A 20,963-nucleotide genomic window follows, 5' to 3' on the forward strand; every position below is an offset into this window, starting at 1 on the left:
TTTCCCCTTGCAAAGAAAATACACAGGTGAAAGTAAGTCAGTTGGGGGGAAATCCCCAGCCCTAAACAAAACAATATTAGCAGTCCCTGTGCAAGCTCATAGCTAACACTAGCAGTCTTTACTGCACAGTGGCTAGATCTGTGGAAAACCTTCTGGGTCAGGAGCACAATTCCCCTCCAGATAAGGATGACTTAGAAGATAAAAGGGGAAAGGTGTCTTTGTTAAGGTGAAACTAAGCCTGTTGGGAATTTGGGGGGGGGGGGATGTGTGTAGTTTGTGCTCAGAAAAATTTTGTGTAGAGATATGGATCTAGGTTTTGACCTCATATTATATTGAATAATACATTTTAATGGAGACAATGTAGTGTGTATTGAAAAGAGTCTGGGATTTAAAATCAGGAGACCTGCAATCAGATCCCAGTTATTACTGAATCATACACAGAGGGCTGAACGAGGCATCAGAGGCTGTCAAACAAAACCTCTTTTTTTTTTTTTTAATTTTTTTTTTTTTACAAATAAGTAAACTGAGACCCAGGCAGGCTAAGTATTTTTCCCAAGGTTACCCAGACAGTAAGTGCCAAGGTGAGATTTGAAACCATTTATGGCTGTTTTAGCCTGGAACCAGTGTTTTTCCCACACTACTATACTGACCCTATCTGTGTGACTTTGAATAAGTACTTTCCCTACTCTGGGTCTCTGTTTCTTTATCTGCAAAATGAGATGATACTAGATAATTTCCAAAGTTATTTCTTTCCAATTCTAAATGTTATTATTTATAAAGGGAAGATGCCCTTGATAGGAATGATTTCCTTGTATATTGTTAATATGTGTGGCCTTTCACTTTTTAATTTCTCCCAATATTCTGATGAGATCTCTTTTTATATGTACGCATGGATAAATTTTTCAAGATTAACCCTTGCAAAACCTTGTGTTCCAATTCCCCTCTTTCCCTTACCCTCTGCCCTAGATGGCAAGTAATCCAATATATATTAAACATGGTAGAAATATGTGTAAAATCCAATATATGTATACATATTTATACAGTTATCTTGCTGCACAAGAAAAATCAAATCAAACAGGAAAAAAATGAGAAAGAAAACAAAATGCAAGCAAAAAAAGTGAAAATGCTATGTTATAAACCACACTCAGCCCCCACAAGCCTCTCTCTGGGTGTAGATGGCTCTCTTCATCACAAGGTCATTGGAACTAGTCTGAATCATCTCATTGTTGAAGAGAGCCACGTCCATCAGAATTTATCATTGTGTAATCTTGTTACTGCCATGTACAATGATGGATGAGAGGATTTTTTTTTAAAAAGTGTATCTGCCTGTGGCTCTAGGGCCACACATTATTTCCTGGGTTCTATTTGGGGTGTTCAAATAATAATCACTACTCAAAGGTCACCCTTGATAGATACCCTAAATGCTTTACAAATAAAGTATATAATTGATACATGAAACAAGATAAATAACAAAGGAAATGGAACAGATAGCTGGTGCATGGAAAATATCCACACTCAGAAGTCCCCAAGATAACTGGTGAGTTACACTTCCACAATAGCCCCAGACACCCTAGCCCCTATGGAAAAGGATGCAGTAGATCTAGATGGGGCATTGGGCAGACCTGAATTCAAATCCAGCCTCAGACATTAACTAGCTATGTGACTTTGTGGAAGTCCTTGATTTCATCTGTAAAATGGGGATAATAGCATCACCTACCTCCTAGGGTTGTTATGAGGATCAAATGACATAATATTTATGAAATACTTAAAATAACTGGCACAAAGTAGGGGCTTAATAATTGATTTTTTTTTGTCTTTCTTCCTTCATCCCATCCATTTTTATCAGCAATTGCTCTACCATATCTCACCACCTCCTTAATTCCCATAGAGCAATTTCTGTTATCCTTTTAACATGGGTGTGTTAAAAGCTGCAGTGCTAACACTCAGGCTTCTGGGGGATGTTGTTTCAAAAGTAAACATGAAATATGTTCCTCTGGACCTCTCCTCTTACATAAAAATTTAAGAACTTGGTTCAAGTAGAATTTAACCACTATATATTATTTGACCTTCAACTGGTCAATGAAAGGCAATTAAAGCTCTTCCTCGGGCATGGGATTCTGTTTATCCTGGAGCAGAGTGGTGGTGAAGAAATATGTGAATGAGATAAATCATTCAATAGAAAATACTTTGAGGAAGGTCTGGTCATCACTGAGCAAAGGCTATTTCTGAGCCTCTCCTTAGCCCACACAGCTGTAAACAAGAGCTTGGTGGGAGTCTAGGTGCCTTTGGCTTCCTTGTTGGAAGCAAGCTAGTTTCTGAGGGAGTGGTTGCTGGGGGAACAATCTCTATCGGGACAGGTAGACCTCAGTCACTGGCTGCCTGCCTGCATTCAGCACCTGAAGCAGTTTCTGACTCCGAAGCCATCTGTGACCAGCACACATCTTAGACCTGAAGAAGGACCAACTTATAAATACAACATGAGCAGATTGGATTCCATACTAGGGGAAAGAATGACAGGTTCCCATATCCACACAAAACACACACACACACACACACACACACACACACACACAAGAGTTTACTTGCTCTAGGTGATCTAGAGGGGGGGGGAATTCTTACCTAGATCCTAGATACCTAAAGCCTTAGCATGCTTTTTGCTCTCTACCCCAATTCTCCAATGCTAACATACTCAACACATGGTAAGAGTCCATCTAATGAGATGCTCACATAATCCACCTGAGGGTAATTTGCCCATAGCACTACCCTACACTCCATGTCCACATGGAATGGGACAGGGGAGCAGAGTTATGAGTAGGAAAGGCTGCATCTGGGGCAAAAACATTTCTGGAGACTGGGAGAGTTGAGGAGGAAGGAGCTCTGAAAGTGGGGCCTATAGCTGGGCTAATCTGGTGCTCCTTATATATTCTCCTCTTACTGATCACTTCTTGGAGTCTCTATTTTAAGGAAAGTACTCAGGTTTCCTATGTTCTCTCCATTCATCTCTAGATTCCCTTTCTGTTTGAACTTTTTGCACCTCTCCTCCCTATTGGTTTTCCATTTCCTTTTAAGTATTGTCTTCTCCCATTAGAATGGAAGGCAGGAATTATATTTCTTTTTGATAGTCACCCCAAGGCCATCTTCAGTCACCCTGAGCTATATCTTGCCACTGGTCCCAGATGGCTCTGGAGGGGAAAGTGAGGCACAGCCCTCCCTCACTTAAATCCTTGCACTTCATGACATCCCCTCCCTGAAGTCCTGATCCTCAGCAAAGAACAAACAACAATTTGTATCACCAATGTTTAGCATAGTGTCTAACATATAGAAAGCACTTAATAAGTAGCTAGATGGGTAACGAGACTGAATTGCTATCTAATCATGGATGACATATTTTAGTTAAAAAATAAGAATCTTTTATTTGGGGAACTGCACTGGACCAAAGAGCATCTTTAGGGGGTCAAGTAAGTCAGGCTGAGAAGGTAAAACAGCTAGATGGAGCACCTATCCTAGCATCAGAAAAAAAAAAAAACATCTTCCTGAACTCAAATCAGGCACTTAATAGCTGAGTGAACCTGGGCAAGTCACTTAATTCTCTCTGCCTCAGTTTCCTCATCTATAAAATGAGCTGGAGAAGGAAAGGCAAATCATTCTAGTATCTTTGTCAAGAAAATCCCAAATGGGGTCACAAAGAGTTGGACACATCAAAAACAACCATAGAAAATCACTACTATCAACTTATCCATCTTTGAAACTTTTCTTCTCACAGCAAATTGAAAAGAATGGAAGATAAAACAAAAATGAAGGAATGTAAGCATGGTGGGGACTGTGAGATTTTTTTCATTAGCCCAAGTATGGAAAAAGGAAAGTCTGTTGGGATAGGTTTAAATTAGAGGGACCAGTTGGGGAAGCCTGAATTTGGTGATCTGACACTCCTGAAAACTCAGCATGAAAATTTATGTTGATCTCTCTATGGAATCTATCCATCAGGAGAGCACCATTGTAGGAAGCCCTGGTTTAGTTTTTCTTCCTCCTTCCTTCTTGAGCCAGAAGAAATGGAGAAAGATTGAGAACATGGCTGATTAAATCAGAGAAAGGAATTTTCTTTCCCTAGTCTATCTGGACACTAGTTGCATTCTACTTGTTCATCTATGGCTCCAGCTATTTTCAGGACAGCTCCAAAACACAGTGGTCCAGCTCTGTAACTCAGCCATTATTCCTTAGCAGCCCACTTAGCTCCCAGGGCACAAATTCTGTTCTTGTGCCACTTTACTCCCCATAAAACTCCTAGCTATTCAGTCAGGCAAAAATAAGCATTACCTTGGATCTCAGATATAGTAAATGGTGCCTGCTGTCTTTAAAAAAAAAGGGGGGGGGTAGATTATATATGTATATAGTTACAAAATCAAAAGATTGTACACTCTTGTTCTAATAACAAACAGATCAGGTTAATAGCTTTGGATGTCATTTTCAAATATAACCATACATCATAATATGTCGTTAATGCTGACATCTGTATATTTCTACTGCACTCTATCTATAACATGGCATAATAACAGCAGTTTGGTACAATAAGTTGCTTCAAATGCATTACATACTCATTTTTTTTTTTTTTTTTTGTATATTCTCTCATAGGATTTTTAGTAATTACAGTATTTAACAAGAAAGTCCTCTTCCCCACCCCATCCTTTTAATCCCTTCTGCAGAAAGCCCTGTTAATGCACAGGATTTGCCTAAGGGCTCTCAGAGTCTCTACAAGGCAGCCATTAAAAGGTTTATTTATGACTAGAATGAAGGTATAGGCTTCCAAAGTGACCTCCTTCACTTGATATGAGCTGCAAGGAAATGATAAAGTAATGCTGTGGGATCCTGCATCTCCCAGTCCATCCCTTTTCCTGTTCACCTCTGGTTTTTGCTGCTCTTTCTGTCTATCTGTTGTCCTCGCCTGCTGTCCTTTCATCTGGATGTGGTCCATCTCCTCTGGCCCTATTCTCTTCTCCAGAGATGCTCAAGGATCTGAGAAGACAACAATGAGACCAGGATTCAGGAGGGCTTCTAATATTACGAACTGTGCAGGCAGTGTGAAAATTCTGATTCACACCTGAGGTATATGTAAGTCCTTATTATACAGGGATTCTGGCCCCAATCCAAAGGGCTTTGGGCAGAATCATCCTTAAAGGATGATAGTAATAATAATAGTAATATTTGTATAGCATTTTAAAGTTTGTAAAGCAATTTCTGTATATGATCTCATGTGCTTCACAATAACCCTATGAAGTAGGGGCTATTATTATCCCCATTTCATAGACTAGGAAACTAGCATAGAGAGAGACTGGGGGATTTTCCCAGGCATACATGCAGGATTGAGACAGGATTTGAATTCAGTTTGTGACTCCAGTCCAGTACTCCATCTACTAGAATATATAGCTGTCCTAAACTATTGCACATGTAAGCAATTACTTATGACTTCATACTTTTTGTACCTTCTATACCCACCCTCTACCCGTAGATACTTCCCATTACTCCAAGGACAAATGACTATTGTGAAAAATGATGTATTTGGATCCATACTCTAATCTAATCACTATTAATCAATTTGGTATAATTCTATAGGGGTAAGATTATAAATTCCATATATTAGGCCCCAGAGTTGTGAGTCAGGAAGCTAACGAGACACCCTCCATCCTTGTTTTGCCGTGTAATGGTGACCTAGCCTAGCCTGGCAGAGATGCCTCAATTACTAGAAAACCTCCCAATTTATTTTTGTTACATAAAAAGTCCTCCAATTTATTTTTGTACCTTGAGACCATTCTCTGTTGTCCAATGCGAGCAGATGCTCTACTATCTTATGATCATCTTAGGACCACTTAGTCAATGGAGATGCCCCATGTTTTGCTCAATCTGAGACCTCCATCCTGGTAGACCATTTTTTGGATGGATACATCATTTTGACCTTCCAAAAAATGTCTATCAACCAACAAAATACAGGATTTTGTATTTTGTGTGGCCCTTCTAGAGTGTTTAGGTATCAAACCTTATAAAAATAAGGCCTCTATTCTATGGAGACTTTTTGTGACTTCTTTCCCATTTCGAGACTGCCTTTAGATTTCATTTTAATACAAAAAAGCCAGAGTATAAAAGTTCAGGATGGAACACAAATATGAGTTACATGGCTTTTGCATTCCCTTAGGGTTGATCTGGACTTTGGGTTTTTTTGTTTTTTGTTTTTTTGAATCTCACAGTGATTGGGGTATGTCTCCACTGAAGAGTTATTACTATGGCAGAGTGATTGGAGCTTTGACCTAAGGTTTACATTTAGGGTCTTTGCAGGGGAGATATCCTTCCTTCTCCTGGATGATCTCTGACTTACTGTGTGGCCCTGTCTCATGTGGCACCTGAGCATCCTATCCCTGCCTTGCCTTTTAAAAATTATTGTACCCCCTGATTCTTCCATGGCTGAATTTTCCCGGGACATCAGAATTCCTAGGTATAATTCTGCTGTGCTGAGGTCCTAACCCTGTCCTATAAGTTTATAGGATTCAATAGTTGGTTCCAGGGAAGCTAGGGTAGTTTGGGTTTAGAGCCCAAGTGGCCTTGGGCTCTTTGAGATTCTAGACATGATTTGGAGTAGAAATGAATTATCACCGATCCCTAGAACAGGGTAAGGATGTCTGTGTTGTGAGCCAAAGCCAGAATGAAACCCTTGAGCCTGCCTAAGTTTGGAATGAGAACTCTAGAGATAGCCCAGGAGTCACCACAACTTAAGTCTTTCCTCCCTACACATTGCTGCCAAACTATGCACAGATTTGACCATGTTTCCTATTATATCTAGAATAAAACATAAACTCCTGTTTAGCTTTTAAAGGCCTATGCCATCTGCCCCAACCTATCTTTTTAGCCTTGCTGGCCATTATTTCCTTCCCCACTCTGCCCTCTCCAGACTCTGGGATTCAGCCAAACTGGCCTTCTCTCTTTTCTTCACACCCAACAGTCTATTTCCCATTTCTATACCTTTGCATGGGCCACTCCTCTTCCTTGCAACATGATCCCTCCTTACCTTGATCCTCCAGAGGTTTTGCTTTAAGGTAGAATTCAAGCACCACCTTCTACATGAACACTGTCATTATTCCGGACCTGCTTTCCTTCCTAACCTGCCTTGTCTACCTGCCTTGTCTTTAATTGTTTTATTATATATATTTGGATTTTTTCAATTAATATATATTTTTATTCCAACCATTCTGGAGAGCAATCTGGAATTATGCCCAAAAAGTTATCAAAATGTGCATACCCTCTGATCCAGCATTGCAGCTACTGGGCTTATATCCCAAAGAAATACTGAGGAGGGGAAAGGGACCTGTATGTGCCAAAATGTTTGTGGCAGCCCTTTTCATAGTGGCTAGAAACTGGAAAATGAATGGATGTCCATCAATTGGAGAATGGTTGGGTAAATTGTGGTATATGAATGTTATATAATATTATTGTTCTGTAAGAAATGACCAGCAGGATGATTTCAGAAAGGCCTGGAGAGACTTACATGAACTGATACTGAGTGAAATGAGCAGAAACAGAAGATCATTATACACTTCAACAATGATACTGTATAAGGATGTATTCTGATGGAAGTGGATATCTTCAACATAGAGAAGATCTAATTCAATTCCAATTGATCAATGATGGACAGAAACAGCTACACCCAGAAAAGGAACACTGGGAAATGAATGTAAACTGTTTGCATTTTTTTGTTTTTCTCCCCAGGTTATTTTTACCTTCTGAATACAATTCTTCCTTTGCAACAACAACAACAACAACAAAATTCGGTTCTGCACATATATATTGTACCTAGGATATACTATAACATATTTAATATATATGGGAATGCCTGCCATCTAGGGGAGGGGGTGGAGGGAAGGAGGGGAAAAATTCGGAACAGAAGGGAGTACAAGGGATAATGTTGTAAAAAATTACCTATGCATATGTACTGTCAAAAAAGTTATAATTATAAAATATGTACTTGTCTTTCCCATTAGAACATAAACTCCTTGAGGGCAAGGGCTGTCTCATCTTTGTTTGTTTTTGTATCATCAGGGCCTAGCAAAGTGCCTGGAATAGACCAGATATTCCCTAAATGCTTGCTGATGGATAATTTGCTTTAATTGATCAAGGAGGAGGAGAGGGAAGCAATGTGTCAAGAATGCCCCTGTGTTTAGCACCTAGTCTATGCTAAGCTGTTGAACAGGTATCTCTTTTCATTTTGTTGATGTCTTCCTTTAGCCACCAAATACTGGATTTGATAATCCCAATTGCAAAATGTTGAACTGTTTTCATTTTATTTCCTTTTATTTTGCTGTCTTGAGAGTGGAGAGAGAGAAGCCATGATTGGTACATGTTAATGTGTATTAAACAAAATGCAAATTCATCTGTGGAGCCAAAACACCTGGTTCTTAAATATAGAATTACAAGACTATCTCACTTGGTAGGACTCTGGATATAGCTAAAGTAGCTGCCATTCAAGGGACTGTGAAAGCATGGAACACAGACTAGATTTAAAATTAAAAGACCCGAGTTCTACTCTTTGCTCTGTCCCTTGACAGAGGCCCCTGAACCAAGTGATGGCTCTTGAGCTGAAAAAGACCTTAGAAACCAAAAAATCCAACCCCCCTCATTATGTAGATGAGGAAACTGAGGCTGAGAAAGATTAAATAATTTACTAGAATAATAACTCAGGTCTTCATGATGCTAAATCCAAAGGTTTACACCAGTCTGTCTTTCTCTTTGTTTTTCTGACTTTTTTTTCTGTAAAAGGAGGGTGTTGGTCTAGATGACATTTGAGGTCTTTTCCAAGTCTACAGCTACAATCTATTATTGCTGTTATTTTTAAGTTCTGACGTATTATTTCATCCACAGGGAACTCCCTGCTGTGACACGTGGCTTTATTCTATGAACAAAAATAAGATACTCTCTGTCTTGGCTGGGGCACGTCTCTGGCTATCCCCCAAACCTGGAGTGCCTTCTCTACTCAACTCTATTGACTTTCCTGGCTTCTTTTAAATCCCAACCCAAATCCTACCTTCTACAGTTAACTTCCCCAACCTCTCTAATTTCAGTGCCTTCCAAGTTAAATATCTCCATTTGTCCTTGTTTGTTTTTATTTGTTGTTTCCCCCATTAGATTGTAAAGCCCTTAAGGGGTACATGGGGTGTCCAAGGGGGTCTAATATCTCTGCTGTGAGGACTTGTTGAGCCTTTTTCCAGGCCTACTTATCTACCTTTGGTGCCCACCTTCCACTCAACTTCCACCTGTGGCTCCAAGAAGCTGAAGCCTGCAAAGCAACCACATCCCATTAAAACTGCCTTGGCAGATGGGCTAAACCAGGTTGAGGAGAATCTACTCTTCTCATATCTATTAGTGAGTTAATGGGGTGTCTACCCCAAGCATATGAAGAGTTCCCTCAACAGAATGGCAGATGAGAACAAATCGTTCCAACAGCCATGAAGGCGGCTGAAACAGATGCTGGATAGCCCTCAGAACTTACTCAGTCATTGAAGAAGTCAAGGTCACCTACTGCATCCCACGCCATCAAGAGTTGTCCTAATTTTTGTTTTTCTGCTGGAGTTTGATGAGTCTGGAAGAAAGACAGAGGTTGATGACTTTGTGAAACTGTTTTACTTAAAGGAAATTCATGCAGAATCATGACATCAGCCCATGAAACCATCGGTCCTCTTCGAAAACAAAGGAGAAACAACAAGCTCCTAGAGGAGAGGGACACTCAGCACAGGGCCCAGTATATAATAGCGCTTAATCAATGTTTATTGATTAATTGATAGAGCTGCAACTCATCCCTAAAGTTACAGTCTTAGAGAAGTGCCTAGGGGGTGGGGTATTGGGGTTGGGAGTTCAGGGTAAAAAGGTTAAGTGACTTGTTAGTGATCCCAAAGTAAATTTGGGATTACTGACAAGTTCTATCTCTGTATCAGACAGAGAATTTGAAACCAGACCCTAAGGTGATCCTTCCACCCCCTATGCCAAGATGCTTGTTTTGATCTTATGATATTTGGTATAAATCCTCTGGCACTCAGACAGAGTAAAGGCTGGCAAAAGAATGTACCTGGAGGCCCCAGTAAAGGTGTCCAAGCTGCAGAGTTCTGAACTATCTCCATGAATGAGATCTTGTAGCTCACTTCAAAGGGAGAGGTAAGATTTTGGATTCCTTTGTAAAAGCACAACCTCTTTCTTTCTTTCTTTCTTTCTTTCTTTCTTTCTTTCTTTCTTTCTTTCTTTCTTTCTTTCTTTCTTTCTTTCTTTCTTTCTTTCTTTCTTTCTTTCTTTCTTTCTTTCTTTCTTTCCTTCCTTCCTTCCTTCCTTCCTTCCTTCCTTCCTTCCTTCCTTCCTTCCTTCCTTCCTTCCTTCCTTCCTTCCTTCCTTCCTTCCTTCCTTCCTTCCTTCCTTCCTTCCTTCCTTCCTTTCTCTCTCTCTCTCTCTCTCTCTCTCTCTCTCTCTCTCTCTCTCTCTCTCTCTCTCTCTCTCTCTCTCTCTCCTTTCCTTCTCTCCTTCTATACGTAGGCAACCTACAAAGCTTCCTGGCTTCCTGTGTACCTCTTGCAGCATACTAATTAAATGTTTCAAATGGTTTTTATCCATGGTTAAGCGAAGATAAAATTTTAATGATTTAATTAGCAATCTCCAGGAAAAAAAAATCATAATGAAGAAAGGCGCTTGCAACTGTCCTGGGCTTTAAGTGTTCCTGGCTAATGTTGCATTAGAATTGCAGGAGGATGCGGCAGTGGGAAGCTCTGCAGTAGAGACCCCAGCTTGGCCCCCCAGGGAGAGAGTGCTGTTGTGAGTTATGCCAGCTCTCAGCTGTGTCAAGGAGGGGCATCTCCCAAGAGCAAGGAGGCGGCTTTCCTGAAAGGGAAAACAAATCAGCTCTCATTTGGCCCATTAGCCCCGAAATCAAGTGGAAATGCCTGATGCTATTTTCCAACAGATAAACTGAAAACTGGTTCATTTTTAACATGTCCTCATGATTCTCTCCACCACCCCCCCCTTTCATTTTTGTGTGTTATTATTATTATTATTTTTAATGTGGTTGACTGCTTTGCTTCCCTGGACCTTAATATCTGGAGTTTATTAAAGAAAACTCTCATTGAGTCATGGGGTAGATGATGAGGGGGAAAAAACCAACTAATTGCTCCATCTGAATGGTTTTGGTTTTATCATTCTGGATTTCCTCCTTGCTCAAGTTAGATTTTCCTGTAAAAGTAGAGTGAATTTCTACTCTACAGAGAATGCCCTGCAAAAAGATTCTTGGAGTTCAGTCTTCCCTTTTCCTGCTTTACCCCCTGACTTCCTAGCTTGAGTGCAGTCCATTATGAAAGCACAAACACTCTGTTCATAACATATCCCAGCCTTCGTATGCATATTCCATGAATTGCCCCAGAGAACCTCGGAGGAGGCAGGGGGGCGTATTGTTCATTGAATAGAAAACATCATGTTCTCAGAAATCACTAAAATCTTACCAGCCCAAATCACGGCAGAGGAATCAATAACATGAACACCACCAGCTGCTTCAAGAATTAGGCACAAGACTCTAAGCACTGAAGCATCACTTTCTCTTCTTCCTCAATTATTATTTATGGGACCAAAGTCAATCTCTTCTTCCACCTAACTCTTAGAGCAATTATAATCTCTACCCTTCATCTCATACTTGATGCTTATCACAGAGGATAGGAATTTATCTCTGAGTCCTATTTTCCCAGTTGGAGTGGGGGAAAGCCCTTCTGATGTCCCCAAAGTGCCCAGGACTGGTACATGTGCCCCCAATGCATAACTATGAATGAACAGAGTACCCACCAGAAGGTCCTTGTCCCACAAAGCTTTTACTCTGAGGTACCCGAAAGTCATTCTATGTTTCTCCTCCCTTTTGCTTTTCCTTCCCTATTTCTCTCTTTTGGGGAGTATGGGAGGAGGACGAGGGGATGAGTCATTTGTGTAAAGCAACCTTTTCCTGTCATTAATATGTTAACAAATGCTGTCAAATAATGGTCACAGTTGACAAAATTTGCCACTGGCAACAACTTCGTTCTGCTAGACAAGGTTGTGTCTGTTCCACAAAGGCACAGGCTTCACTGGGCACCAGATTTTGGCATCAGAGGTCAACAAAGCACACGATGGAACCATACCCCATGTATAATGACAATATCTCATGTATGAATAATGCATTTGCAAATAGCTGATGCATTCATTCCTGTATACTAGATGGTAGAGACTCTAGCAGGAAGGGAAATATTGGCCAAGAATTATTAGACGAGGAGAAATGGGGGGAGGGGTAAAATTGGGGAGGGAAATAGTGGTGTGAGGATTAGTGATGGGGGAAGATATGTGAGAGGATGGAAATGAATACAAGAAGATCTGGTTGAGATGTAAGAGGTGGTTGGGTAATTTGTGGGGGTCCAAAAGTGAAGGCAAAGAAGAGGTAGATTGCAAGGCAATGGTGATCTGGGGATATCAATATAGGAAGAGCAAGAAAAGAATTGGATATAGGTATAGCGGAAGAGGGCAAAACACTCAATAAATCTCAGATGGGGGAGAATAGAATCCATATGAATCTAGACAAAAGGAAGAAATTGATAGCCGCATGGGAAAGAAATTAAAATTGTCATGAGGGAAGAGAGAGAGGTCAATAAGGAGTGGTTCTTAAATTCAGTGAGATCTCACAAGAGCAGAGACCAGCATGGAAAAATGTGCCCTGAGCGGACATAGAGTCGGAGGGGGTAGATTGGTGCTTCCTTCCTCTCACTGCTCCCCTCACCAACTCTTCTTTGAACCTTTAGATTATACGTTTCTCAAGGCAGGGAACCAGTTTTACCAAGCGACGTGATTTCCTATAGCAACAAAGTCCTTTGCAGGTCCACACCATAAAGGTTTATTGAGTAAATGAGCTAATGAATGAATGGCTATTGAAACGTCAAATGTCTGGGGAATGCTTATTTATTATTTGCTTATTCATATTTGTTGGGCACATCCTGCCACACTTGGCATTGTAGGCTGACATAGGACACAGAGTGGTGCATTATATTTATTGCTCATGCTTCTGATTTTCAACAGACAGGCTTAGAAAAGGGTTGGGAGATATATGCACGTGATGACACCCTGTTTTCTGAGCATCATTCGGAAGATTTTCACGCCACTTCCAATCTGTTCACCTCTTGCTTTTCGGTCCCATTCAGCTCTCCAGCGGGAAATTGACTGGGAGAAGAAAGTCAATAAATCAAGAATTGTATGAAACATTTTTGTTTGCTTCACTTCAACTGATATTTACTGGTGAATCTGCCCCCTCCCTCTACCTAAATGCTTATCTTTAAATATCAATTAAATGGAGCAAAATACTAAGGTTCCTCATTGTGCAATGGGATAATTGGATAGAGCAGAAGGGAAAATTTCCCAAAGCAAACCTCCTCAGTCCATTACATATTTTATCGATTGGATCCAGGGGTTCTCTACATCTCTGTCAGAGCTCTGAAGAGGCTCTCATTTTTCCTGTTTTTATTTCCCGTCTCCCCTTCCCCCCGTCCCAGTTATCATCTTTCAATTTTAGCAAGCTAAGGGATGACTTGTGTAGGGTGACATCACCCACATTTTCTACAAGAAGGGGTGGTATTGATGAATGATGCACCGCCATTTTCCCATTTTAATAACTACTCAATCTCTGTATAATTTTTGCTCTCATTTGTAGGTAATGTATGAAAAGTAGGAAACAAGGAGAGATGCTGGGAGAATCAAAGCCATTCTCTCACATCCCTAAGGCCACTGGGCTGTCCCTTGCAATTGATCTTTCTTACAGATTATAGCTTTGGATTCATGGAGATTTTGCCTGGACTCTTAGGCACTTCTATGATTCCACTTTGCCAGACACTGAAAGGGAGGAAGAAGACCTGTTTGGAAAGAAGGGGGCCTAGAATTTTTACTTTTTCCTCTCATAACTAGTCTACATTCTCAAAGTCTTTCCTGGCCATTGTTAGACGTCAGAACTCTCTGCAGACTATCCAGTAATGTTCTGTATCTTGAGTATTTGACAAAGTTGGATGGCCCAGCTCTTTGGAACGTACAAATCCTCTTCCAGTGATGAAGAAAGTTGAAAAGACCATATTGTGGACTGCAAATGTCTGGGCTCCAAGGAAACCTGGTCACAGAAAACAGGCTAGAATGACTCCTATGGAATGACTTCTGGCTTACGGAGCATGGAAGGGAATTGCTGTCTTTTAAGATCAGTAATATCTTATAAAACAGCTAGCAGAGGTTTATAGTGATAGTGCAGCAGTAAAGGGCCTATTAGAATTTCTATTATTAGCCTTGTTTAACTCAGCTATAAAAAATACCTAGAAGCCAAAGTTGGAAATGTAATTCTCAGACCATGGTCTAATTTTTAGCTTTCACATTTTGAAGATAAATATATCTGGTGATGGTTGGGTGAGAAGAGAAGAAAATAACCTACAAGTTAATCAGCTTCTAAAAAGTTAGATGCTTGTCATCCCGTCCGGTTTGTTTTGGGAGGATTTTAAAATAAATTTGCATTCCTCTCTGATAAAGTCTTTCATGTCCTTTAACCAGCTAGAGACACAACTTCCTTTTACTCTAATCTCAGAAAAATCGTGCCTTTTATTTGGTTTCTTTTCATTGTATGAGCTAGGTGGTGCCTGGGATATACTGGATAGCATGCAAGGTCTAGAGTCAGGATGAGGAGTTCTCAACTATTCTCAGATATTGAGCAAATCACGTAACCTGTCTGCCCCAGTTTTCTCAAATGGAAAATGGAGTTAATTATACTGATTAATAATATAATAACATCATATTATTATAATCTATAAAATATACTTATATTCATATTAATTAAAATAAAATTATAAAATATATAAAATAATAATACCTCTCAGAATTGATATGAGGAACAAATGAAATAATATTTCTAAAGTGCTTGTCATAGTAGGTGCTTAATGTAGTTTTCTTCCTTGTTCCCAAATTCATCTCAGCATGTTGACCATGACTTCCTTTTCCAGGTTTCAGAGGAACGTAAGTGGTCTGCACAATTAATCCCCATCAAGGCTTTCTATGGACAACTTGGGTTGGGGGAAGTCAATGAGGACAAAAGTATTGACTTTCGTGATATGACTACTTTGTATTTATATAGAGCATTTTGAGTGCTCTTTGAAGTCCTTTGAAATCTGTACTTGTTTGTTGGACTTGAGATGGGTATCCCATTTTATAGATGAAAAAAAAACAAGGTACAGCCTGATGGAGTGCCTTGTATAAGGTTACACAGATAATAAGAGGAACGGCATCTAGGTTTCCTGGCTTCTGACCTTAACTAGAACCCTGGAAGGACATGGATCAGATTTTATGCACTTCTAAACAATAAAGACTAAGTCTCAGATGTTCTTGACCTATTCCTATTTCTCAGAGGCTCGTGATACTATTTTATACCTTGAGGTACTAAATACATGCTGATTGCTCATGATTCTCAATTATTCTCACCCTCCACACTACTTAAAAAATCGAAACACATGGCTACGTATCTACAGCTACAATTCTGTCTCTCCTTTGCTTCCTGAACAATTCCTTAACTGTTTTTTTTCTGTTTGTAACCCAAGGACAATTATACCATCCACATTCTGTCATGAGACTTAATCAGGTCCCTTTTTAAATACTTCAAAGACAAAAAATGCTGAGTGCTGTCACTTTGAGGAATGTGAGCAAATTCCTGGGTTTCACGCCAAGGCACCCTTCCTTCCACTCCCCTTCTCCCCTACCCCCTACAGCCCTTTCCAGCTCCAAAGCCCTCAGCCTCCAGAAAAAAGGAGAGCAAATCCCAGATAGTGGCTGCCATCTTGCTTTGATGATTCCCCCTGCCCTGAGTTAGGAGCCTCATCCAGGAACGTGGACAGGAGAGATGGCAAAGATGGATGAGGTCATCCCCAACCTCCTCACAGGATATTTAATGGCCATTTATTTTTCTGTGCTTGGTGCCAGAGTACAGACACAAGCCAGATGCCCACTTATTTCTGAAGATGATAGGATTCTAGACACAGATCAGATTTACAGGGATGAGAGGTGTGATAATCCCTGGCACATGGCACACGTCTATATGCTATGAAGTGCCACGATCTTTCCTGGCCACGTCAAATACTCACACACGGTGTTGAAGATGTCACACTTCCAGACATAGAACATATGTCCTTGAAGCAGACAAGTGACTAAATTAATTCTAAACACCCGTTGTATGTTTCTTGCTGAAATACTCCCTCGCTGTATAAATAGCTTTTCTGTTCTACATTTCCCATGGCAGCCTCCACGGAAGCCCTGGCCGGATACATGGCCTCTGCTTTATTTTAACGGCACTAGGCGCTCTTCAAAATAGCCCCATCTCCATAAAGGGAAATTGGAAAATATGATGAAATGCCAAGTGAAGGGACATTTACTGAGCTTAATTTTGAGTTCTGTCTCTGAGCTGTTTTATCAGGAGGCATTTCTGGCCACCAGAATGAGTATATGACAATTCCTCCTGAGGGGAATCTCATTTCTTTCTTCTTTTTTCTGTTTTTCTCCCCCCCTCCTCCCCATCTTCCTTCCTTTAAAAGAGACTGTGAATTATGAAGGGGAATGTTTAAAAGGGGAAAATTGGGCTCTCACATCTGGGGACGAGGTCTTGCTTTTCCACAGACCTCTGGTTTGCCATGGAGCCAGTTGTGAGAAAATTATCCATGAAGTATAAAGCGCTATATTAATGCCAACCATTATTTTCATTGTTGAGTGAATAATTGAACTCATTTCTTAAAATGTGCAGTCATTCACTGACTTGGGGCCAAATAGGCTTTTTAGCCAGAATAAATTAGAATATTGGGCCAAGAGGAACAAAAAATGGAATAGAAGAGGGGGAAAGAGAAAAATTATCTTGCTTTTGCTTACTGCTCCAGCCACTTTAGGAACTTTGTATGGAAAGCAGAGAGAGGTGTGAAAGCCATGTAAACGGGACGGGTTAGCCTAAAGGAATACCAGGCAGAAGCATCATGTTCTCAAGCTATTTACAAGGACAATTGAACTTCTTATCTCCACTTTTAATTTGGTGATGGTATTTGCCAGCTCTGTAGTAGGTTATAGGTTGTCTTACACAAATAGATGGAAATTGTACAAGGGATAAGAGCACTTCTTAATCCAATTCATCATCCCCTCTCACTGTTCCAAGGAACCAGTTCCACATGTCAATGAGACTGCTCCCATTCAGGGTTAAGAAGTGGGCTTAAATAAGCCTACAGATCTTGCTCATAGCAATTGTCTATTGAAAGAAATGTGAAGGGACTCATTTTTTTTCATCTTCAGGACCACCCCAAGGCCCATTTCCTGGGCATTTATTTTTCAGTCATGTCCAAAATGGAACCAGACTTAATAATAGAAAGGTACTCACCTGGTATAGTAGAGATACTTGGATTCAGGATCATGGTATTATAGTTTTAGGGGACATAGACCCAGATCATGTCACTATAAATGCAGGACTCTTTCCATGGTACCCTGTTGCTTCTAGGTTCTGATTTAAATTTTACCTAGAGACACTCAGGAGGTAGGTAGCAATGCTGGACAAATCTTTTAACCTTTCTGGTTTTCTAATGGATAAAAATGGGGATAATATTAGCCCTTACCTTACAGGGTTGTCATGAAGATCAAATGAGATTGCTTTACAAACCCTATAACTCTATCTATAAATATATTTGGTTCTGTCCCACTGCCATGTGGAAAATGGTATTAGGCTTATTTCTGCTTACTCCCAGAGGACAGAATTAGGAGCAATAGGTAGAATTTCTGAGGAAGATATTCGGCTTAGAATAAGGGGGGGGGAATAAAATTAGCTTCTTTGGGAAATAATGGTTTCCATATGAATGGAAGTCTTTAAGCAAAGACTAGATGACTTTTTGTTGGGGGTGTTGTAAAACTGGGGTTCTTAATCTGGGATCTAAGAACTTAAAAAATATATTGAAAATTATTTCAAAATCATTGATTTCTCTTTTAATCTGCCCAGGTAGGGGGTACTGTGGAGATGTGTTTCAAAATTCCTTATCTAGGGGGCATTTAGGTGGCGCAGTGGATAGAGCACTAGCCTTGAATTCAGGAAGACCCGAGTTCAAATCTGGTCTCAGACACTTAACACTTCCTAGCTGTGTGACCCTGGGCAAGTCACTTAACCCCCAGCCTCAGGAAAAAAAAAAATTCCTCATCTTTACCTCTCAGAGTCCCCAGGTTCCTTCAAAGCTCTATTTCCATGGCACCTCTTTGCTGACCTTCCTAAGTTGCTTAGGGGCTTCCAGTAGACATTACTGTCATGTGTCCATGTATTATACTCTTTCTCTGATCGTATGTAAACTCCAGAGGGCAAGTGCTAGATATTTTTCCCTTTAAATCCCAGTATCTAGCACAGTGTCTGGCTCAGAGCAGGTGTTTAACAAATGCTTGCTGATGGATTGACCCCGTCCAACACCCTCATTTTACAGATGAGAAAGTCAAGGTCCAGAGGGGTTGAGTAACCTGCCTGAAGTCACATAGATAGTAAGGGGTGGGGTCCAAGCCTTCTGACTCCAAATCAAAAACTCATTCCACTGAATCATGAGCTGGAGCTCTTTCACGGGATACTGAGGGGCTGTAAAAGACTGTTGCCTTCAGGGTAAGGGGCAAAGCATAATGAGGAGAGGAAGTAAGGAAGTGGGGGAAGCTTTCACCTCTTCAGCCGGACCTATACAATGTAAGATGCTCTTCCACGCTGGCAGGCACTGATGAAAAGAAAGGAAAATTTATGTGGGGAGCCAGGGGCCTCCAGAAAGGGATAAAATAACAACTAGGCAATTTTCCAGCTTTGCTGCAGTAAAAAAAGGGAACTGGCTCTGTTGTATAGCTGATCTGACTAGAACCTTTTCATCTATCAGGGCAGCTGGCTTACAAGCTGGGTACACAGCTTAGTGAATAATGCAGACTCTCCCTTTTATCTGTATAGAATCAAATAATGAACAAACAAGCCAGAACGTTCCAGTGATTGCAATTTGCAAAAGGTAGAAGGATCATCAGCCTCTTCCCTCCATTGAAGTTATAGGGGCTGGTTATCATGGCAATGCCTTTTTTTTTTTTCTTTTTAAAGCACCTATTCTCTGCTTTCAGAGCTGCTAAAGTTTCAGGGCTAGATGAAACTCGAGTTAGCTTTGTAAGAGCAGAACTAGACTCCTTCCTCCTTTGATTTACTTGCCTACTGGAAAATGTCCTTGGATTTGGGGGATGGGGCTTGGGGACTCAGGGAACTGGAGGGGGTAAGGGTTGTCCTTTAGATCCCAGCTTCTCAAACTGTGGGTCGCTATCCGAGATGGGGTCCTGCAACAATGTAGGGGTCGTGAAATTATGGTTTTTTTCTCAGTAAGTGTTTGATTTGTATTCCTTATTTTGTATACCTACATACCCGGTGTCATGTAAAATTTCTCAGGCAAAAAGTGGAAAGAGTTTAAGAAGCCCTGTTTTACACAATGGAAGTTTCCCCCTTTCCATCAATAACTTTTTTTATTTCTGACTTAGTCTGGATTGTTCCCTCTCCCTCCCCAAATATTGCCTTTGGCCTGTAAGTGCAGATTCCCCACAGTGCAGAAAGACAATGGTAACAGCAATACACTGGCCCAAAGCAGTTTGGGAAAGGAGTTATTGTTGTTTTTGTGATCTTTAAAAGCTGAAAAATCTATTGTCATGGTGTTGTCAGGCATGAAACCTTTGGGAAGGCTGCAGGTACCATGGAACCATTCATGCTTTCCTGCTGGAAAGCAGGAAGGTGAATTAGACTGAACTCGTACAGGAAAGGAAATTTCCTACTGAAATAAAATGAAGGGACAGTGGAAGGGGAAGGCTGCCTTGTGGCCTTGCTCAAAGTCCAAGATCATTTTTCTTTGACTTATCAAGGATCATAGATTTAGAATAGGAAAAGTCCTGAGAGATCATTTAGTCTAATCCTTTATTTTACAGGGGCCGATAAGAGAAGGGAAAGAAATTGCTAAAGATCTTCCATGCAGAGTGAAGATTTGAATTTTGGCTCCGTGATTCTAAATTTTGCTTCTTTGCTGCCAGACAGCCCAAAAGAAAGCCGGTTTAGATATAAGGCAATAATTAGCAGAGTGCCTTATGCAAGGTGGCCCCTCAATTAGTGGTGATTGACTGAATGAGCCCAGAGCGCTCCAGTGATGGTCATATAAATACTGAGATTTGCCCAAATCAATGATTTGGTTTGCAAGCTGAGAGAGGGAAATTCCTCTCTAACAGGAGCAAGGTTTAACATTGCACTGTTCTCTCCCTTTACTGCCCAGGTGTTTCTGATGGCCCAGGGCTTTCCCGGACAGCAGGAATATTATAAATCAGATGTCTTTACTCCATTTATCACCTGGATCTCCAACTGCCACCTGGCCTTCTTCCTTCTTCCAATGACAGCATGATACCGCTATTTCTTCAAAGCTCAGGCAAACTGTATTTTCTGCTTTTTATTTCTCCCTTCCCTTGTGAAAAACAACAATAATTATCTGAAATGAAATTTTACAAATAAAGACAATTTTTTAAACAGCTCAGATAATTTCTTTTCATTTTATCCTAATTCATTCTCCTTCAGAAATGACATTAAAGCAAAATGAATGACATAAGAGGGGCAGCTAAATGATGCAGTGGATAGAACACCAGTCCTAGAGTCAGGAGAATCTGAGTTCAAATCTGCCCTCATCCATTTGACATTTACCAGTTGTGTGACCCTGAACAAGTCACTTAATCCAAATTTCCTTTCCCTCCTTCTCCATTGTTCTCCCCCAAAACAGAATGACATCAGATGCCTTTTCTCTTCCCTTAGTATATAAAGTGGCCCTCAACTTTACATAATGAGACAACAATTTTCACAATATTGGGGACTGGTCAGGAGA

The sequence above is a fragment of the Sminthopsis crassicaudata genome, chromosome 1, assembly GCF_048593235.1.
Source record: "Sminthopsis crassicaudata isolate SCR6 chromosome 1, ASM4859323v1, whole genome shotgun sequence".
Classification (NCBI taxonomy): Eukaryota; Metazoa; Chordata; class Mammalia; order Dasyuromorphia; family Dasyuridae; genus Sminthopsis; species Sminthopsis crassicaudata.